The following is a 15,312-nucleotide window of genomic DNA, read 5'->3' as shown; positions in this document are numbered from 1 at the left end:
GTAGCAGGACAAAAGTCAAGATACCTGGCCGTAACCAGGTATAGTGTAATTCCTTGGTGGCTTTGATGTTTCATCAAGCTCTAAGTGCTCCACACCATCTGTTTCAGCCACTTGAATGGCTGTTGCAACAAATTCTTCCCATCAGCCCATTCCACTCAGGAAAATCTTCACATGCATGAAAATAGACATTGCTATAACTTACTGAGTTAAAGGACTCAAGGACTGTGAGTTACCCTCAACCTGGTTTAGCCAGTCTGCTAAGATGGTTTGCACTAGAGGTGCTAACCTTCCTGCAGGCTCTTTATTATATATATCAAATGTTTATCGATTTTTCCTACTTAGCCTTATGTGAGCGGATTCTATGTCTGCCAAGTCCACAAATAGAGGAAAAGGTATAGAGATGACTAAAGGTAAGTTAAAAAAAAAAAAAACTATGCTTCAGGGTAGCTACATCTATCTATCTTTTTATATACTGATTCATATGTCATATGTAAACACATATGCATGTGTACATATATGTGTATGCACATATATGCACAGATATTTTCTAAGAATAGAAAAAGGTAAATAAGAAATTCTACTTTGACATATTCAAATCTGTTTTATTTTTTTTTTCAGAAAATGAATATACAAAATAACTACAACATAGAACCTTGTCAATTCATTGAACTCACTGGATAACAGAAGTTCATGGAAGGTCAAAGATTATGGAAATATTCAACTTTCTTTTGCAGTGCTAGAAAGAAAGCAGAGCCATCAGACAAAATCCTTTTAGTAGCCATTCTTTGAAATTGTCTATTTATGTATGCATATACATACATGTATGTATGTATTTATGTATTTATAAATACATAGACAATTTCACTATACATATATATATATACTATATATATAATATATATACCTATCTGTACATCTCTCTATCATCTTTTCTCTCTGTTGTTGGCAGATGCATCCATATAGGTATGCACATGCATGTGAATATGTATTTATGCTGTTTTTGTGTTCATCCTTCATTTTCAAAGAGGACCATGACATCAGAGAAATGATGACATCACTTGTACTTGATTTTGTTTTGAGGGAGGAAAGGCTGTGCAAGGTTACCAGCCTTACTTTTTCCTCCTGAGTCATCTAGATCTAGTGACCAGGCATTCATCAGGATGACTGAAGATGGCCCAGGATGCAATGGGCAACTTTGGCCTTTTAGGCTAAAGTCTTTTCAGGTACTCACTTAAAGTGAGGCAATGTCCATTCAGTGAATAGGCTTCTTTAAAAAGTAGTCAGGGGATGGCACCTTTAAATAGAAAAGAAAAAAAGATAGATAGATAGATAGATAGATAGATAGATAGATAGATAGATAGAGAGATAGAGAGATAGAGAGATAGATAGATAGATAGATAGATAGACAGATAGATAGATAACTAGATAGATAGATAGATAGATAGATAGATAGATAGATAGATAGATAGATAGATAGATAGATAGATAGATAGACAGATAGATAATGCTGGGAGGGGCAGGACCCTCAGGGTTGTAGTTTCAAAGAGAAACAGTTACTATTGACATTCACTCTAAGCCAGGAGGGTCCAGAAAAAAAAAGAAACACAACAGCAACACAGCCATTGAGCAGATCTTGGGCAGGGACCTGTTGTTGTTCAATCTATGGATTTCAGAGTACACTGAATATAAGATTTTAGGGGAGAAGAAGGAAGGAAGGGAGGGAGGTAGAGAGGAAAGGAGGGAGGGAGAGAAGGAGGGAGGAAGGAAGGAATAGAAAAGAATAATGAAGAAAGAAAAGAAAAGAAATCTATCCAGTGGGAACCCCACACAAACTGCTTCCACCACTGTCCCCATTTTTAAAGGCTTCTTTACACCATTTATGAATTGTTAGAGGGAGGATAAAGATTTTAGTACAAATAATTTACTATCAGCAGGCAAATTTTTTTGTCATCTCATTATTTTCTGCATCGCTTGATGAATAAAGCTACATTTTCCTCTATACCTATTAAACGATTTGATGATGCCATTTATTTTACAGTATAATTGGGAAAGCAATCATGTGATAAAGTGTAAGTTTCCTATGAAACCAAACAGGCAACAATGTAAGATCAAAAATGTCTTGTGTAAAACATTTCGAAGACTTTATATCATTTATAAAGATAAAATGCAGAAGTAACATTTCTTATTTTTATGTTTCATGAGCACAAATATATAACTTCAAAGAACACTTAGGAACAGAATGTGTAATACTTGTTTAAAAATCATATAATGACCTGGTACTTTCATAAAATGTATTAGGAAGAAAAATTCTATGTATCTGCAATTTGAAGATTATGTAAAGTATATGTATCTATATATCTATGTATCTGTGTGTACATGTAATTTCAAATCATTGACATTTAAAAGTGTATGTGTGTGTATACACCTGTAAAATTGTATGTATAAATATATATGGATATGTACTCATGTGTATGTATGCACAGGGACATGTGTGTATATAAAGTATATATATGTATATATATGTATATTTATAATTTATTTAGTTACATATTGTTTACTACATCAGTGATGTAGTAGAAAAATATACTGCTGAATATATATAATAATATGATTGTAATGCCTAGAACTTTAAGTTTTCCTTACAGTATTAAACAAAATAAAATTTAGAACTACTTGATATGTTGCAATCTGAGACACACCCATATTCACTCTTATGAATTTAGATATATGTCTTTCTATACATGTCTATAGATATATGCCTCCACCTATACATACAGATATGATGTGTTAGCAAAGGAATTTATGAGAATGATTTTCTGCAGAATAATGGGTTGCTTCTGTTGTGGCCTAGGGTGCTAGGAACCATAAAATGCAAGGGTGTGGGGGTCTGCTTGGAAAATAATTCAGCCACTTAAGACTTCTTTCAGTCAAAGTAGCAAGGTTTATTGTAACTCCTGTATGGTGGGCACATTTCTAGTAAATCTCTGGTATTGTAAAACCAATAGGAGTGTGCAGAGTTCCTAAAAAAGCTGTAATTTGATGAGAGTGGTCTTGATCCTTAGATACAAAAAGGACAGTGAAAAAGATCAGGATGGGATTAAGGAGTGGAAAATAACCTGGGGTGGACCAGGGACAACAATGAAAGGGTCTAGAGGGGATTAAGGAGTATCAAGTAAGTTTATGTTTGTTCTTCCTTCTTTAAAAGGACCATGACCCAAGATTCCATGATCAGGGAGATGATAACATGACTTGCAATTGACTTTGAGTGAGTGAGGGCTGTGCAAGGTCACCAGTCTCACTTTCTCCTCCAGAGCAATCTGGATCCAGAGGCCAGACATTCATCAGGACAATTAGAGATGGTCCAGGATGCAATGGGAGACTCTGGTCCTTTTAGGCTAAGATCTTTACAGGTTCTGACTCAAAGTGAGATAATGCCCATTCAGTGCCTTCTTTACATAGTTGCTCTAGGGATAAGCTAATTAAGTAGTCAAGATGGGCTGCGTTGGGCCATATGCCTTAGGCAAGACACCAACGGCTGGGTTGTAGAAATGTACGTGAAAATTCAGGGTCCAGGTCTTATCACCCTATTACTTCCTCTGTGATCAGCATATTAGATAAAAACAGAGATTGTTCTACCATGAGATGTTTAAGTAACAGCATTGTGCTGACCAAGGGAAGAAAGCAACAGTCAGTCATAGCCAGAAAAGACTTCATAAGGAGGCTTGGCAATCAATATCAGGCAGATAACAACTAGTGTAGAAGAACATGCATCTTCCTTTTCATTCACTTTCACAAATAGGAAAGAACATCATTAATAATGTCTTCTTAGACCCTGGAATAATAGCAAAACTAGAGAAACAAAACCTAGGATTTAACTATGTGAACAAGAGAAATCAGTTATGTTCTCCAAGTCCCAGTTTCTTTCGCTTTAGGATGGAGACATCACAAAATTGTACTAAGGATCAAATGAGACAATTGAAATAAAATTACTTTCTAACTACAAACTGCTACTATGGGTATTTGTGTGCTGAATCCAATATCAAGATTTCAGTTTTACTCATAATGAACACAGCATTGCTTAAAGTAACTACCAACAGACACATATTGTATAATCATCATTCAGAATATTTAGAATGTAAAGGGAGTTACATTTTCTTAGTCTAGTCCCCATTAAACAACACCTAGGACAATCTTCATTTCCATTGTCCTTCATTATATTCCAAAGTTTAGTAAATATGATGAGATAAGTTTGCTATAATTAGCACATACCTTAAAAATACACTTAAAACTACCTATATGTCAAACTTTTAAATAGTTCCATTCCAACAGTGAAGAATAAATTATAATGTATATTTTCAAAGATTGTTAAAGCTGGAAAGATCTTTAGGAACTTCCTCAGGAGAAAACTCAGGCTCTAAGAAGTAGCTAATCAGCCCCATTTCTAAAATGTATAGAGAACTGAGTCAAATTTTACAAGAATACAAGTCATTTCCCAATTCATAAATGGTCAAAGGATATGACCAGGAAGTTTTCAGAGGAAGAAATTAAAAATATCTAGAGTCATAAGAAAAAATGCTCTAAATCACTACTGATTAGAGAGATACAAATCAAAACAACTCTGAGCTACCACATCACACCTATCAGATTGACTAACATGACAAAACAGGAAGGTGATAAATGTTGGAGAAGATATGGGAGAGATGAAACACTAATTCATTGTTCATAGAGTAATTTAGAATTATGCCCAAAGGGCTACAAAGACGTGCATACCCTTTGCTCCAGCAATATCACTTCTAGGACCCTATCCCAAAGAGATCATAGAAATGGGAAAGGGCCCCAGATGTACAACGATATTTATAGCAGCTCTCTTTGTGGTGGCCAAGAATTGGAAATTGAGGGGATGCTTATCAATTGGGGAATGGTTGAACAAGTTGTGGTATATGAATGTAATGGAATACTATTTTGCTATAAGAAGTGATGAATAGAAAGACTTCAGAGAGGCATGGAAGGACTGATATGAACTGATGCTGAGTGAAAGGAGCAGAACCAGGACAACTTTGTACACAGCAACAACCACAGTGTGTGAGGAATTTTTCTGGTAGACTTAGCCTTTCATAGCAATTCAAGGACCTAAAACATTCCCAAAGAACTCTTGAGGCAAAATGCCACCCACATCCAGAGAAAGAACTATGGAAATGGAATGCAGAATGAAGTGGAATGCTTTCTTTTGTATTATGTTTTGTTCTGGTTTTTCTCATGATTTCTCCCATTGATTTTAATTCACCTATGCAACACGACTAATGTGAAAATGTGTTTAATAAAAAAGTATGTGTAGAACTCATATAAGATTGCATGCAATCTCAGGGAAGGAGAGCGGAGGGAGGGGGAGAAAATCTAAAACTTATGAAAGTGATTGTAGAAAACTGAAAACAAATAAATAAATAATAAAGAAAAAATATTTAGGATAAGTTCCTAGTGATGTTCAATATCAGACTTATATCTGAGATATTTAATGAAAATATTTACACCAGGATGCATCCTTTCTGATTATTATAGCTGTATTGTTTCTGTTTGTGGGAAAGGACCTTGTAAAAAAAAAAAAACTTTTTATACGATCAATGTATATTTTTAACAATTTTTATTTCTGCATTTCCTCCTATTTACAACTGTGAAAGTTAAGAAACTTACGTTACTTTTTTCATGTGTAATTAAATTATTTACAAGTTAAAAAAAGAAGTAGCTAATCAATGGAAATATGTGAATAAAATTCAGGTGTTGTGGCTCTCTATCCATTGTTTTTTTTTTATTGTACTGTGCTATGCCTCCCTCATTTCAGTATTATTTTTCTAATGAAGAGACAAGTTTATCAATATTTTTGTTTAAGTGAAAATTTTAGATTGGTAAAATGAATTCTTGTAATGGATTATAGCATAAGATATTCTAACTCTGCTAGGCTTGTCAAATACTATGACACAGGAAATGAGAATTATATATGATTTAATATTTGAAACAAACCAACTTTGGTATCACTTTTTTTTGAAATAGTAAAATTAAAGCTGAAATGGGAACAAGGGTGAAGTTGTGATTGCAAAATTTCCTGACATACTGTTGATTCCATTTGCAACATAAGGTTCAATGAATAAATATTCTGATTGCTTACAATAATATTTGGATCTTGCTTATAACAAATTGCTAACCATTAAGTTTATGGGATAACATATGGGTCTCAGTTATTTAGTTGGCGGCAATTAAATAAATCCTGCAATTTTTTTTGCCACAAATAAATGCTTGAGAAAGAAACTATCATTTTATGTATTCATATGTCCATTTGGATGTCAGTTGGGAAGGACTTTCCTATGTGCTAGCAGTCATAAAAAAACTGCCCCATGCTAATTACTATTTAGTTGTTGTGGTTGGTTCAGTGAGCTATGCATATGTTACAGTCCATATGCAGAAGAATTCTGATTTGTAGATAGGCCATATGGGCCCACCCCAAGCCTGAACTATCTTTGTCACATGTCTTAACCATGAACATTTTAAATTGCTTGCTTTTATGTTTCTGTAACTTGCATACATTTGTAAGTGTCTACAACTTCAAACTTTCCCTATGATTTAGGAGTAAATTAAGAGAAAATAAGTAAATTCTATTCACTCATGCAGGTTTCTGAATTAGGGCAGTAACAAAATCATTTTGAAGTAGTTAATTATGATTGAAAGCATAACTTTAAACTTCACCAATGCTAGTTGAATTGTCATGAGTCATATTACAGGTGATAAACTATGGATTAGTTCAATTAAAATTGTCATATGGTAGATATTCAGTGAATACTTGATAAAATATGTGAATATTAAGTTACATGTCATCATTATATTTTTAATATTGCATTGGTTGGGAACCTCACAAATGCAGATTTCATGTTAATTTACACAGACACTGGGCTAGAATTTACTTTGACACTATGAAAAATGTTTTGCTCTGTATTAGCTTCTCAGGGAAAAAAAAGAGAGTGATATTTAAATTTGGTAAGGTAACCAGGCTGTATTTAGACACAAGTTAGAATGGTGAACCCAGAACTTCTTCTTCTACACACAGACACACACACTTTAGATACAACCATTTAGATGTAATTAATCAATATACCAATTACTTAATGTACTTGTTTAATGAAGATGAGAAAGATTCTTTATTTGCTGCCCCTATATTAGCCTAATTACCATTATTATACCATGTGTACCTCTGCATAATAAAGACATAACTCTTTAAAAAAATTCTCTGTTTCAGAGTTCATAATAATTCAGATAATGACAGAAATATATATATATATATACTTATAATACATATGTACATAAGTATGTATATGCAAACATATATGCATGCATACACATATATGTATGTATGTATGTATGTATGTATATATATGTATATACTTGCAAAATGGTTTACAAAACCTTATTTTATCTTCACAACAATGCCCGGAGTTAGTGTTATATTATCCCCATTTTGCAAATGAGGATACTGAGGCAAACGTAGAAGTTAAGTGACTTTCCCAGGATTGCACAGCTCATAAGTATCTGAGGCCAAAGTTCAATTCAGAACTTCAGACTTCAAGCATCCAGCTGCCTCAGTCTATATAGCTACAAATTAATAAAGTTTTATTGAATAATTATCTGTGCATTTCTCATTGCGTATCAGTAAGCACCCTGATATACACAGGGGACCCTGCTATCACAGGTGCTTTTCTGAAAGGAAAGCAACTTGAGGGGTCAACAATCACTTTTATGTATCATTCACTTAGTTCAGGGGGAAAAGTCAGCACCCTGAACTTCAGAGAAATACAGATCAACAGATATGGCTTACAATTGTCTGACATAAACAATACACACATCATAAATCAACAGGCAGATCCAACTATCAGTCCATTATACACATACATAGTTACCAGACAGAGAAGCACCAACATCTTGGTTTGCAAAAATGAGGGAGGAGCAGATCTCTTAGTGGTTTCCCAGTGTCTCCTCTGGCACACAAAGCTTCTTCCAAAACTCAGCCCGCAAGTAAAACCACACCTCAGAGTCTTTATACACTTTTTAGAGCCAGAGGGCATCACAGCCCTTAAGAATCGGTGCCTCATTAGAAAGTAAAGAAAAGCTCTGGACTCTCCTACAAATCTTCCCTAATCAAATTCTCCTAAATGGGCAGGTCCATTAATGGATGGGGAAGATCTTCCCCTTAAATAGAGAAATTATATTAACAATAAGCAAAAAGGCATTGTCAATACACATTGTTAAGCAGTATCATTCTAGACTGACGTGGAAAAAAGTGAAAACTCACAATCCCAAAGCAGTTTAAGTGTTTCACTATGCTATTTTATGTAGGCATATGCACTGTGTAGCTGTTGAAGAACCAATGTTATTTTCTTTAAAGACAAATGCAGTGATGCTTCTGTGATTTCTTCAACATTGGTATTCTCTCTAATGATTCAGAACATAATCCGTTCAAACATTTTCATTCTATGTGATTTTTATTCACCTTCTTACACCCTTCCTACATGGTGAATCCACCCATGGTACTGGAGTCTTTTATCTGGTGCCTTTACATTTTATTAGCACCCGTGATTCATACTGAGAATCCACCTGTTATCCCTTGCTCTCACCAAATAATCAGGCCACCTTTTTTTCTGATCATAAATTTTCTTTCTCACACATTCCACTAACCACTTATTGCACTCATGTCATTTGTCAAAGGCAATGTACACTGCCAGTCATGTCTCTCCTGTTTCTAGGTCACCTATAATAGCCTCATAGACTTATCTCCAACACATGTATGTTGTCATGCTCTTGGTAAGATCATGCAAGATTGTTTGATGAATGTAACTGCAATTGTTACAGTTCAATAACACACTGATTATGGATCAACTGAAGCATACAATCTGAAGATATTTGCTCATCACAAGTACTGTTATATAGGCCATCACATGAAAGATTCAAATAGTATGGATGGTGGAAAGTGAGACCCTCCAGATGCTTAGGTTTATGGGATATAATGTGTGGACTACATCAAGCCTAAGAGTATTACATGGCATTCTCATTGAAGTCTGTGATTATTTAAAATTAAATTTGCTTAACAATACATACAGAAAAGCTAAACGCATGAAAAAATGTCCAAGTTTCCAATTTATTAAATTTAAATACATATTTTCTTCAAGTTCAATATGGGAACAAACATGAATTGTAAAATCTCTATAGGGAAAGCTAACTAGCAGCTCTGTCATCCTTCCTTTCCCAGTGGTCCACTAAGCTGAGTAAAACAGTTTGTTAAGCTGCCCAGTTCTAGTTAAAATCCTTATGTTGACCAAAATGCTATCAGTTATGTCATGAAGCCTCCAAATCACTAAATTATATAGCAAAGGCAAATAAACATCAATATTTACTAACCCTGATATTTTCAAGGAACATTAAGTAAGAAATAGAGCATAGTAGGCTCTTAATAAATTATTGATGATTTACTGGAGATACATAGAGTTCAAAAATGGCATAAAAATATGAAAGTTAGGAATAATCATCAAGGGAATGATCACATATTATCCATATGACAAGTTCAGAAAACTGAAGCAATTGTGTAGTGATCTCTGATAATTGTGGTTTTAATTAAAAAAATAAAACTTTATTTCATTACTGGCATACAGCCAATATCCACTATGTTCCAAGTTTTATTTGAGTAACTATGAGAGCTCCTTAAGGATCTACTCAATCATAGCATTTTCCATCATGGAAAAAGACCTCAGAAAACAGAGTTCAAAAGCAACTGAGAAAGAGTCCCTTTTACCTGTCTCTTCCCTAACAGTTTAATTAAGGGATCTGGATCTGATATTTTCAACTGACCAAGCACATATTTAAGTTAAAAATAACAAAAATAAAATAACATAAAATGACTGCAAGAAAAAAAAAAGATCTCTGATACTTCAAATGTTTCTTCTTTAATGATCCATTGTTGTATGATTTTTTTCATTTTTGTTCATCAAATTCCTTTGATTTCCTATCATTTCCTGTAAGATCTCTTTTTGGGGGGGGGTTATTTTCTTACAATTTTTTCAAAATAATATTTTACATTAAGATCTAGGTTTGGTGGAATCCTACTGATTTCCCTAAATTAATTGTAATCTACTAAATATTTTTTTAAAAAAATCATCCCTGTATCTATGCATTGTGAATGGTCACAGAATTAGGATATATGGAATATAGAACCATTATAAGATTTCTAAAAAGGACATATTTCATGACAATATATTTCATGACAATAAAATAAAAACTTTTGTTTTTACATTGTATTTTTTTATTTTTCTATGTGATAACATATTCAATTTCTTTCAGTGAAATATAAACAGGAAGAAATTAAAATTATGTGCCTAATCACCCTTTATAAAGCCCATTTATTTTTTTTTTAATTAAGACTCTTCATATGCACAATAGGGTAAAGTATTTTAAGTCATTTTCATCAGTATGTAGTTGATGTTTGCTAAGTAACAAAAACATAAAATATAGCTATACTGACTGTAGTGTGGGAACTTTGATGAAATTCCAAGGTTACTTCCAAAATTATACTTTTATTCCTGTGTTTTTAGATTACTCTTGGGGAAAAATAAGTCTATACTAATACACCTCCTCCATATTATATAATCTATATTATCTTGCTGTTAGCAAATGAGAGGTAGCTCCAATTCTCTTGAAGCAATCTTGGGGCAGAAACAATCCAGAGAGAAAACTTCTCAGTAAAATGTGACGTTAAAGAAATTAAGTCCTTCCTGATCCAGGTCCTTCTCACTGATGGCAAAGAAAATTTGTCCTCCTTAATCTTGCCTTATTTCTTTTACTTACTCACCAAAAATAGACGAAAAAAAAGATCATCCCAGTGGTCCTCCCATTAAAGACATTTTACTCAAGGAGAATTGATTCAATGAAGGGAAGATTTCTTCTAGTCCCTGTAGTACCAGGACTTATGAGCTACCTTTGCTGGACATTTGTCCCATACATTTGCCTCTTCACTCTAAATTTGAGCCCATTCTTCCAATGAACAGCATATTTTGGTGGCAGAGTATGGCAAAATTTTAGAGGTATAAATTTTGTAACTATTCCTCTTGTTATGCTATCTGAGCAAATGTTTGATCAGATTGGCCATAATTAAATGTACTGGTTAATTGTTAATGGTAAGCATAATGATGAATTTCATGTTACCACTCGAAACAAAGGTAGCAGCCCCTCTCTGTGAATTGAATTGGTGCATGCTATTACACATAAGATTAGTAATCCAGAGGAGGATGTTACACTAAACACATTTTGAAAGTTTTTCCTAAAGTTAGTACACATTCAACACCATATCCTGAAAGAACTGGTGGATATAATTATGGAATGACAGTGGTAATATAAAGAATGAACAGAATTTTATTGTTGGAAGGGACCTCAATAATCATCTAATTCATTCTATATATGATAAATAATACTTGCTGAACAAAGCCTTCCAAGGAAGGAAAATGCACCAACTCCAGAAGCTGTACATTCACTTTTTGCAAAGCACTAATAGTAAAATTGAAACAGGACAAGAGAGAGCTAAAGAAAGATATATGTTAGATGGCAGAGTAGAAAGATGCACCAACTCCAACCCATCTTCCACAGCCCATGCAATACCTAAAAAATTACTCTAAACAAATTCTAAAACAGCAGAACTCACAAAATAACAGAATGAAAGAGATTTCCAGTCCAAGACAGCCTGGAAGACAGACTGGAAAGGTCTATCACTCAGGGCACAGAGCAGAGCACAGCCCACAGAGCCCAGCCCAGCCTTGGCCATGTGGTACTAGGAACAGGACCTGAGCAGGCCTCGGGGGGCAGAATCCCCCTCAACAGCTGCATTTTCCAGATCCCTCAGCCCATGAATAACAAAAGGAGCTTCAAAGATCAGTGAGAAAGCTTTTTAACCTGGGTGAGAAGGGAGCAGAATCCTCCACTAGACCCACTAGGCGGTAGCAATAGCAGCAGCATACATTTTTGGAGCCCTCTGCCGAAAGCCCCTGGGGGAATTAAGCCACTGATCTGGGTCTCAGTACTGAGTAGTGGTCCTGGGGTGAGGAAGAGTGCTTGCATGGTGGAGCTGGTAGAGATTCTGGAAAGGGAATTCTACTTGCAGATCCTGGGCAGAAAAGCTTTAGTTGCTCCCAGACCAGAGCACAGATTGTGTCCCTTGATTGTGCCACCTTGAAGGAACTAAGAACTTACAAGTCCCCAGAATCTACCTTCCTCTTTACAAAGGACTCAAATGTCAAGTAACTGGCTGGGAAAATGCCCCAAAAAGGGGAAAAAAATAAGGTTATAGAAAGTCATTTTTTTGGTGAACAGGTATTTTCTTCCATCCTTTCAGATGAGGAAGAAAAATGCATGCCATCAGAGGAAGACTCAAAAGTCAAGACTTCTGCACTCAAATCCTTCAAAATAAATATGCAATTGTCTCAGGCCATGGAAGAGTTCAAAAAAGGATTTTGAAAATCAAGTAAGAGAGGTGGAGGAAAAACTGGGAAGAGAAATGAGAGAGATGAAAGAAAATCATGAAAAGTTAGTCAACAGCTTGTTAAAGGAGACCCAAAAAATCCTGAAGAAAATAACACCTTTAAAAATAGACTAACTCAAATAGCAAAAGAAGCTCAAAAAGCAAATGAGGAAAAAAATGCTTTAAAAAAATAGAATGAGCTAAATGGGAAAGGAGGTTCAAAAACTCACTGAAGAAAATAGTTCTTTAAAAATTAGAATGGAACAGATGGAGGCTAATGACTTTGTGAGAAACCAAGAAATTACAAAACAAAACCAAAGAATGAAAAAATGGAAGACAATGTAAAGTATCTCATTGGAACAAAAAATACAACTTACCTGGAAAATAGATCCAAGAGAGAAAATTTAAAAATTATGAGACTATCTGAAAGTCATGGTCAAAAAAAGAGCCTAGACATTATCTTTCATGAAATTATGAAGGAAAACTGCCCTGATACTTTAGAACTACAGTGCAAAATAAATACTAAAAGAATTCACAGATCCCTTCCTGAAAGAGATCTGAAAAGAGAAACTCCTAGGAATATTGTAGCCAAATTCCAGAGTTCCCAGGTCAAGAAGAAAATATTGTAAGCAGCTAAAAAGAAACAATTCAAGTATTGTGGAAATCCAGTCAGAATAACACAGAATCTGGCAGGTTCTACATCAAAGGGCTCAAAGGGCTTGGAATTTGATCTTCCAGAAGTCAAAGAAACAATGATTAAAACTAAGAATCACCTACCCAGCAAAATAGTATAATACTTCAGGGGGAAAAAATGGTCATTCAATGAAATAGAGAACTGTCAATTATTTTTGATGAAAAGACCAGAACTGGGTAGAAAATTTGACTTTCAAACATAAGAATCAAGAAAAGCATGAAAAGGTAAACAGGAAAGGACTTTTTAAAGTTGAACTGTTTTATTACTACATGTAAAGATAATATTTGTAGCTCTTAAAACTCTTCTCAGTATTTGGGTAGTTGGAGGGATTATACACATACACACACAAGCACACACACATAAATATATATACATGTATGTATATATATGGACAGAGAGCACATGGTGAGTTGAATAAGAAGACATGATACCTAAAAAAATAAATTAAGGGGTGAGAGAGGAATGTATTGGGAGGAGAAAGGGAGAAATGGAATGGGGCAAATTGTCACTCATAAAGGAGGCAAGAAAAAGCTTTTTCAGTGGAGAAGAAAAGGGAGGAGGTGAGAGGAAAAAAGGGAAGCTTACTTTCTTCACATTTGGCTTAAGGAGGAAATGACATGCTCACTCAGTTTGATATGAAAGCATATCTTTCATTACAGAAGGGTAGGGCTGAAGGGGACAAGTCAGGTGAGGGGAATGATAGAAGGGAGGGGAAATGAAAGAAGGGAGTAATCAGAAGCAAGCACTTTTGGGAAGGGCAAGGTCAAAAGAGAGAATAGAATAAATGGGAGGCAGGATAGAATGGAGGAAAATATAGTTAATCTTCCATAACACAACTATTATGGATATCCTTTGCAAAACTACACATATGCAGCCTGCATTGAATTGCTTGCCCTCTCAGTGGGGATGAGTGGGGAGGGAGAAAGGGAGAAAATTTAGAATTCAAAGTATTATGAATGAATGTTGAGAATTGTTTTTTTCATACAACTGGGGGAAAAAATACAGGTAATGGGACATAGAAATCTATCTTGCCCTATAAGAAAAGTGAGAAGAAGGGGATAAGGGATGGGAGGGGTGAGACAGAAGAGAGGGCTTATTGAGGGAAGGAGTAATCAGAGAGCAAGGCATTATGGGGTGGGAGAAGGGTAGAGATGGGGAGAAAATTTGGAACTCAAAGTTTTGCAAAAACGAATGTTGAAAACTAAAAATAAATAAATAAGCGTTAAAAAAAACACCTAAGATTAAAACCAAGAATCACCTACCCAGCAAAACTGAGTATAATACTTCAGGGGGAAAAAATCATTATTCAATAAAATAGAGGACTTTCAAACATTCTTGATGAAAATACCAGATCTGAATAGAAAATTTGACTTTTAAACACAAGAATCAAGAGAAACGTGAAAAGGTGAACAAGAAAGAGAAATCATAAGGGACTTACTAAAGTTGAAGTGTTTACATTTCTACATGGAAAGATAATATCTGTAACTCTTGAAACTTTTCTCAGTATTTGGGTAGTTGGAGGGATTGTATATACATACATACATACATAAGTATACACACACACACACACACACACACACAGAGGGGCACAGGATGATTTGAGTAGGAAGGGATGATATCTTAAAAAATAAAATTAAGATGTTAGAGAGCTATGTATTGGGAGAAGAAAGGGAGAAATAGAATGGGGTAAATTATCTCTTATAAAAGTTGTAAGAAAAGGTTTTTTCACTGGAGGTGAAAAAGGAGAGGTGAGAGGGAAAAATGAAGCTTACTTTCACATCACATTTGACTTGAAGGAATAGCATGCACACTCAATTTGGTATGAAAATCTGTCTTACACTGCAGCAAAATAGGGGAGAAGGGAATAAGTGGTTTGGGAGAATGATAGAAGGGAGGGCAAATGGAAGGAGGGAGTAATAAAAAGTAATCATTTTAGGGGAGGGACAAGGTCTAAAGATAAAATAGCATAAATAGGGTGCAAGATAGGGTGGAAAGAAATATAATTGGTCTTCCAGAACATGACTGTGTTACTAAGTCTTTAGTAAAACTGCACATATGTAACCTATATTGAATTGCTTGC

The sequence above is a fragment of the Notamacropus eugenii genome, chromosome 3 (assembly GCF_028372415.1).
Source record: "Notamacropus eugenii isolate mMacEug1 chromosome 3, mMacEug1.pri_v2, whole genome shotgun sequence".
Taxonomy (NCBI): Eukaryota; Metazoa; Chordata; class Mammalia; order Diprotodontia; family Macropodidae; genus Notamacropus; species Notamacropus eugenii.
Note: the sequence above shows the minus strand (reverse complement) of the source record.